The sequence below is a fragment of the Octodon degus genome, unplaced genomic scaffold, assembly GCF_000260255.1.
Source record: "Octodon degus isolate 3935 unplaced genomic scaffold, OctDeg1.0 scaffold00003, whole genome shotgun sequence".
NCBI classification, from domain to species: Eukaryota; Metazoa; Chordata; class Mammalia; order Rodentia; family Octodontidae; genus Octodon; species Octodon degus.
Window position 1 is genome coordinate 26,838,776 of NW_004524579.1, and position 7,674 is coordinate 26,846,449.

Below are 7,674 nucleotides of genomic sequence, written 5' to 3' on the forward strand. Positions count from 1 at the left end.
CTATATTGGATTATTTTGCTGAATTCATGCACCTACAATATTTAAATGGCAATGGAATACCCATCTCTGACAAAACTAAACAAAAAAGGGGATACAAATGAAGGACCATTTTGTATCTGTATATACAAAATAGTTAGAATAGATATACAGCTACTTTCTCTTAATTCAGTGAGAAGAAAGATTTGCATTAATTGTGTTTGGACAGAATATCATGTCTGTATCTTATCCTATGATTAACCACTATAAGGACAATAATATGCAATGTATTAATTATTGAAACTGTCCTATTAGTTGGTTTTGAAACTGTGTCATTGCTATTTGTTTCTCAATAAAATTAATAAAGTAAAGAAAGAAAGAAAAAAGAATTTCAAACCACAGGATAAACTTATCTTGGTGGAAGATCTGGAAGGAAACCAGGCACAGGCATATTCTAGAGTAGAATGTAGCTCTACTGAAGCTCCCTCCCCTTTTGTGGAAAAGCCCCCCTTAGTTCTTTGGTGTGGATGAGTAGTAACCAGGTAACTTCTGCACCCAGAAATGTCTGCATTATGTAAGGTGGGAGTGCTTCATCTGTAAGGGACTTGCTAAAGCGAATTTCCTTTGCACACCACAACCCCTGTCATTACGCCCAAATGACATAAGAAGAAACTAGAGCTTACAGGCCAAAATTTGATTAATTTAATTGAAGGGTCTTTTAGATCAGTGATTTCACTGTAACACACAATTAAGGGCTGTTTTGTAAGGAATTTATGTGTTTTTGCAATTAGTTACTTAAAATGCAGAGCCATGTCTTCCTCTTTGTTCTGTCTGCTTTTGTTTACAAAATGTCAATTTCCTGAAGGATTGAAGGAAAGCATTAAAAATAATGTCTGGGGAGACTGAAATGAGGGAAGATACACTGAGATGTGGCTCTCATTTTCCTCATAGCCGTGACAAAGAGAAAGTCTTAAGCTTGTCCTGCCCTGCGGTACAAGCAGTCTCTCAAGGGCTTCTACCTTTTAGGTACTGTGCATAACGCTTCCATGAACACTGGTATACAAGTTCACTTAGTGGTAGAAACATGAATAAAGGGAATTTGGTCAAATAAAATCTTCGAGCACACAGGGCCAAAGACAGAAATAGAAAGATGCAGATGATACAAATTAAGAGAACTTCTACTCAAGGGCACAATTGATTGATTGATTGCAGTTTTCATTTGCATCAGCCTATTCACCCCTAACCAGCTGTTAGACATCTCATTGGTTTATTAACCATTTTGGGAAAGAAGGGCCAAGGAATAACATGATGTTAAGTTTATCCACTTGACTATGAGCTGTATCCCAAGTTCAAAAATGAAGCTGTGGGAAGGCTAGGTGGAGACTTAGAATGTTATTCTTTCTTATTTCAATAAGCTTTAAAATTTAATAAGCAAATAACAATAATCTAAAGAAATATTAAAAGCATGTCTTGAAGTAATGGGAAGGGATTCTTTCTACATTCTAACTTAGCTCACCTTCCGTGCCTCATTCTCCCTCTCTGGGAGTTGGGTGTTTGCAAATTTGTTCAAGAACCTAAGTCCCAACAAGAGGCCTCCCAGGGCCCTGCAGGGTCATGAGCAAGCCAGCTGGGGATAATTCCCTCCTCTCCATTTTCCGACCCCAAACAGCACAGTGGAGTGAATTCCAGTAAAACTAACTTTCTTGATGGGAGACGAAAAGAGAGATCAGGGTAGCTCCTAGTCTTGCTCCTGGTGAACACATCTGTTCCCTGCTGCTCCCAGAGGACCAGCCATATCTGAGCTCCCAGGGAGAGGGACTAGGCTGTAAAATGATGCTGCCTTCCCTCCTCAGCCTCTACTTCCTTATAGCAGGACTTTTAACAAAAAAGAAACATTAAACCAGATAGCAATCCTCCAAGCAGGCTTTCATGTGGTCCTGAAACATCTGTTGAGAAACTTCATCCTGTAGGGTGAGTCACTGGAGTCCAGGCTCACATTGGTTGAGAGAGTCTCCTGATCTGAGGGTGGAAAACTGATCTCACTCCCATGGCAAAAAGCCCACAGCACTGCTTGGTTGAGTGATACTGGAGTGCGAGGCCACCACTGTGGCCTTTCGTTTTCCCCCTGGCCCCTGGCAGTAGGCACACCTTCCTGAAACTGGCTTAGGAGTTGGAGGAGAGTCCCAACTAGTACAGGAAGTTGAGAAAGATACTCTATGGCCCAGCCAACAAATTCTGGCTGGGCATTTGTCCTATAAAGAACAGGCCACAAGTGCTGCATCTGGTTTCAATGATCTGACTAGTCTGTTCTGGAGTGGCAGTCTTAATGTGATTGAAAACCTGTAAAAGCTTCTTAATCCTACAGGGGAAAAATATCACATTTTCCATAGGAGCAGTTCAGTCCTCTTGGTTTAGATCTGAAGACACCAGGCTGGCAGGCTGTTCCCAAAATAACCCTAACAAGGAGAGAATCTGTCTGAGCTCTGCAGGGCCAATGCCTCAAGCAGCGTGTGCCACTCCTCCCATGGCAGCTGTCTAGAAGGGCTTGGCCATGGAGACACAGGCTCCTGTCCTCCAAGGTCTGTCAGGCAACTCTTCTCTCCCCTCCTTCTCTGCTGCTCACTTCCCTCTGTGTACCATGGGCACATCTATCTCTTCTTTCTGCACTTGATTTTAGTCAAAAGGCTGAGAAGAGATGTTGCTTCTTTCTGGAAACACATTAAAAAAAAAAAAAAAAAAGGTACAGTCATTACCCTGGCATAGTCCATCCCCAGTACCATGTCTATAATCCAGCATCCTGTAAAAAAAAAAAAAAAAAAAAAGGTACAGTCATTACCCTGGCATAGTCCATCCCCAGTACCATGTCTATAATCCAGCATCCTGTAAACCTGAGGCAGGAGGATCACAGGTTTGAGCCGAGCCGAGGCAACTTAGTAACTTAGTGAGACTCTATCTCAAATCTAAAAATAAAAAAGGGTTGGAGATACGGCTCAGTGGAAGGGCACTGGATTTAATCCCCAATTGCACAAAAGAGGGGAAAAAAATAAGAGTATAGCTGTTATGTCTAATATTTCTGCATGCAGAACAACCTCAGCAATGGTAATATCCTAGCAGCTAGGTGAAAAGGGAGTGTGGAGGTGGGGACCAGAGAATGTATTACAGGGTCAGCGCTAGAACAATAACGGCTGTCTTCAGGAAAAAAAAAAAGTCTCAGTATACAGTTACCTTGGTGTTGATCCAATAGGCCTGTTTCCCTTTAATCCTTACTACAGGCTGTCTGAGGTAGTACTGTATCTTCATTTTGCAGGTGAAGGTAGGGTAAGTAACTTATGGTCATGTGTGTATAAGTGGCCAAGTTGTTATTCCTACTTAACTCTGAGCCAGAGCCTGTGTCCCAACACTAAGATACATCCCAGAGGCACTGTAGATAGCATCTTGCATAGCACTCCTGTTGCTCAATGAGGCTGAGGCTCTTGGTTTCTAAGAAACTTGGTAAAGTCATGTCATTAATTAGTGGAAGAGGGTGGGGGATATGGCTCAGTGGCATGAGTGCAAGGCCCTGAGTTCCATCCCCGGTACCAACCACCACCTCCCAAAAACAATTGGCGCGAGAGTGAGGATGACAAGCCAGATTTCCCATCTCCAAGGTGGGGATAACATATGTGGCTGACAGCACTTGTACTGATGAAGTAGCCTTCAGCAAGCTGATTAATACTATGGAACCACCCCAACTCCCTGTAGGATCTTCATGGGAAATATCTGCCTCATGGTTTATAGAGAGGGGAGAATGCAATTGTCAGTGCAAAGCTCCAGAGTAGAACATGACCTTTTCAGGGACTTAAGAAGTCCTATTGTTATTTACTCTGCCAATAGTACCATCCTATTTCACTCATGGAGTTCTTTCTTGTTTGCTAAAATAAATGTGCCTTGTTTCCTTAGCTGGGCAGGATGGACAAAGGGAAGGCCCTTCAGGGTTCTTAATGCTTGGCAGGTGGAGTCTCTTTTTCAGCCCCTGGTCTGGAGTAATAATCTATATCCCAATGTGAGCTTTGAGAACAGTGCTAAGACCTGGCCAGAGCTACTCTCCTGTGAGAGAGAAGATGGAAGTAGAGTGGCCAATGTCTTCATGGACTTAGGATGGAGGGGTCCTCTGAGACTGCACCTTACACTCCTCAAGCTGGGACAGGTTTTAGAGATAGTTGGTTGCACAAGATGCCAACAATTTTGAGCCAAGGTGGATATCTTTGGGGAAGTTTGGGCACTGTGTGTATGTATGTGGTCCTGACCTGATGGCATGCATGGGGTGCCAAAAAGTGGAGGTGCCTGGGAATTTGTTCAGCCTACTTGGCAGAAGTCCACACTGTGTCAAAAAGTGAAGCAAAATTCACCTTGCCAAGTTGAAGGCTTAAAACCAGAGCACTTAACTGTGAGACAGGGGCTGGAGAGATGGCTCAGTGGTCTAAAGCACCTATTTGGAACAAGCTTGGAAAAGCACAGGGACCACGGTTCGATCCCCCAGCACCACATGCCAGCCAGCCGCGCCCCCTGGTGGGCTGAGTTGGCCACACACACACACACACACACACACACACACACAATAAATAAATGTTAAAAAAAAAATAATAACTGTGAGACAACAAGAACAACTATTAAGGAGACACTGGATTCCTTGCACCTCCCTAAACCCCTGAGCCATCTCTCTTTCTCTGGGTGTCCCCCAGAGCCAGGCAGCTGCAGATAGACATGGGACAGGAGTTCAGGTTCATCATTAGCAAGGCCCTTTAGTAGTTTGAGGGGAATTTACCATGTACAAATTGTGTATAATTTTTTCTTTAATAAGGCCCTCCAAATTGCATACACTGCCAGGTTTCTCATTTCAGTCAGGGTTGCTAAAGACTAAACTTGTGCCTCAAGGAATCACTTCCAAAGAGATTTTAGGGCATTCCCAGAGTCATCCCTGGAGAGTAGTGAAGACATTTTTGGCGGAAGGTATGTGATTCTTAAACTTCTCCCCACTTCAAGGTGAGGAGGGCTTCTTAGTCCTTAAGAGAGGGCTGGTTCCTGGTACTGATGAGCATACAGGATGCAAAGAGTACAGACAGCTGAGAGAACAATATCTTAAAAAGAGGGGGGCTGCTGGTCCTCTCTGGGCTTTCAGGTAACAAACCCCTTGAGGCTTTGTTGTCGGTGTAAGTCTGAAAAAGGCAAGACTTGCTGGTGCCCCCTAGGGCTCAAAGGCTGGAACACATTCTATTATGGAAAAGGCATAGCAGGACCCTGAGTTATGAAGTCTTGGGCAAGACTTCTTCTTTTGGGCCTTAGTTCTGCAAACTGTAAAATGCCCAAATGAATCTTAGGAACAGATATAGATGAGAAGTGGATGTGGTATATTGCCAACTGGTGGTCAACTTGTTATATCCAGCTGAACTGAACTAGTAGGGGATTGGATATAGAAGGCCCACCTGAGAATTGTTGCTAGCAGCATGAAAGGCTGCTGGAAGCTGTTACGGAAGCTTCTACCTGCAGCTTCTACAGCTGCTGGTTCTCTTGGGCTGTTCTACTGGAGGGTCTTGTCATGCTGGTTTTCCTGGTGAACAGGGTTATTCTCCTCAGAGGAGACACTCAGGACCTCACTGCCACTGAGAATGGCTGCAGTTCATTTTGGGGAGCTCTGGTCTTTACCTTGAACATCACTTCCTGGTTCCAGAGGGGAAGATACTGCACTTCTCAGCCTCCTGGAAAAGCTCGTTGCATTGGCTTTCTTGATAGAAGCTCAGCTGTTCTCATCCTCAGAGGAGCTCAGGACCTCACTGTTGCTGAGAATGGCTGTGGCACTTTTTGGGGGAGCTCTGGTGCTTATTTTGTGCATTGCTTCCTGGCTCTAGTACAGATCCCTTAGCCTGCTGGCATAGACTTCCTAGCATCTACCACTGACTTTTGGACCTTCCCAGCACACATCTGTGAAACATGCCTACATAAGACATTGTTGTGGACTCTAGGCCTTCAGTTGGGCTTGTAGGAGTCATTGTGCTGTCTCCAGATCTTCAGCTGGATTCAGGCAGCACATTGTTATAGGATCCAGGCCCTCAGCTGGACTCTTCGGTCTTTAGTGTGTGAACCGATTTCTGATTCTTTGGGTGATTCATTATAAAATAATCTTATAAAATATGTGTCCAGTATTATACTGTTCACCTTGCAAAAACCTTGAACCAGGACAGTGGGTGAAACAAAACAAAGCCAAGCCAATGGTACTACTTCAACTCCTGCAAGAGCTGCTCTGCTCCATTCTGTTACAAAAAGAATAAAAGGGTGAATGGTCCCTGGCTGTGGGATGGGACCTTTGTGTAAGGCAGCAGCTCCAGGCAGAAGGCAATCTGATCTGCCTCTCATGCACAATGGGTACAGCTTCCACCAGCTTTCCTAGCAGTGTGGCCATACAGAACAGGCAGGACTTCAGGGGGCTGGAGCCCTGGCCTCGCTGCTGGATGTTATTGTCTCTGTCCCCAAGATCCTCTCGACACACCTGAGCCTGTGTCCTCACCCCGCTCCCTAGTGCCAGAGTGGATCGAGGTGCCTTCCTGCTCCTGTTCTTATGGAAGGTGTAGTAAGCAAGGATTTGAAGATGATAAAGTTCCACTCATACTTAAACGATAATCATTTACTTAATTTTTTGAAAGGAAATCACAGTGGGAACATGCTGGGACTATAGAGACTTGATTTCTTGGGATGATTTCAATACCACTGAATGGAACTTTCATACCCAGCCTAGTGAGCTGGTGAACCCTCCTCCAAGAGATGTATTCTTCAAGATCCCATTTTTAAAAATTATGTGGTGCAGGGTCTCACTACATAGCTTGGCCTTAGTGTTCCTCCCATCTCAGCTTCCCAGCCCTGGGATTACAGGCATGTGCCACCATGCCCAGTTTTGGTGGCCAGCTCAGCTTACCCACGGATGGGGCCAGTGCAGCATGTGGTGCTGGAGATGGAACCCTGGTCCCTTTGCTTACCTGGGGGTGATCTTGCCTGCCCATCTCTGGAAGGTTTCTTGCTCCCTTGCATTCCACACTGTCTAATTGCCTCCCAGAAAAGCTTGTTTGTGTTATTGCTTCTGCAACCCCGTCTCTTTCTTGATCAACCCAGAATTCTCTAATTTACTACAATCTTATAGCCTGGTCCTGAGTCAGCTGTGGGGATTTTTTTGGTGCTCAAAAAAATAGGTGCTGTGCAGATCTCACCTGCCCTGTTTGGAAGTTCTCCAGCATGAAGTTTGCTTCTCATGTCCAGGGCCTTGGGGACAGGCAGCAGCTCCTGGGGAGCCAGAAGTAAGAAATCCATACTCAAGTCAACTACCCCAGTCTTCTGACTCTTGGTGACCTGTGGACAGACAAAAACCACTGGAGGTGAGGCCGGTTGGAAAGAATGCCGGGCTTGCCAGCATGGGGACCAGGGCTGGCAGGCATCAGGGTGCTGTCACTGTGATGGTAGGGTTATGGAAGAGGTGGGAGCTGAAGGGGCCCACTAGGATCCACAGGTCCAGTTTCCCTGTGCACCCTGTTTGGTTGTGGACAGGCTGGTTCATCCCAGAGTACCCAGGAGATGACTGGTCATGAAAAAGCTACCTGCAGGGGCTGGTGAGATGGCTCAGTGGTCTAAAGCACCTATTTAGAACAAGCTTAGCAAAGCACAGGGACCGCAGTT

The 7,674-nt window shown here is 45.3% G+C and overlaps 1 pseudogene; it reads right to left on the bottom strand.

Moving 5' to 3' along the window:
• Positions 1–7,555, bottom strand: part of LOC101567259 — a 16,565-nt pseudogene extending 9,010 nt beyond the window's left edge.
• Between the last annotated feature and the right edge of the window lie 119 nt (positions 7,556–7,674).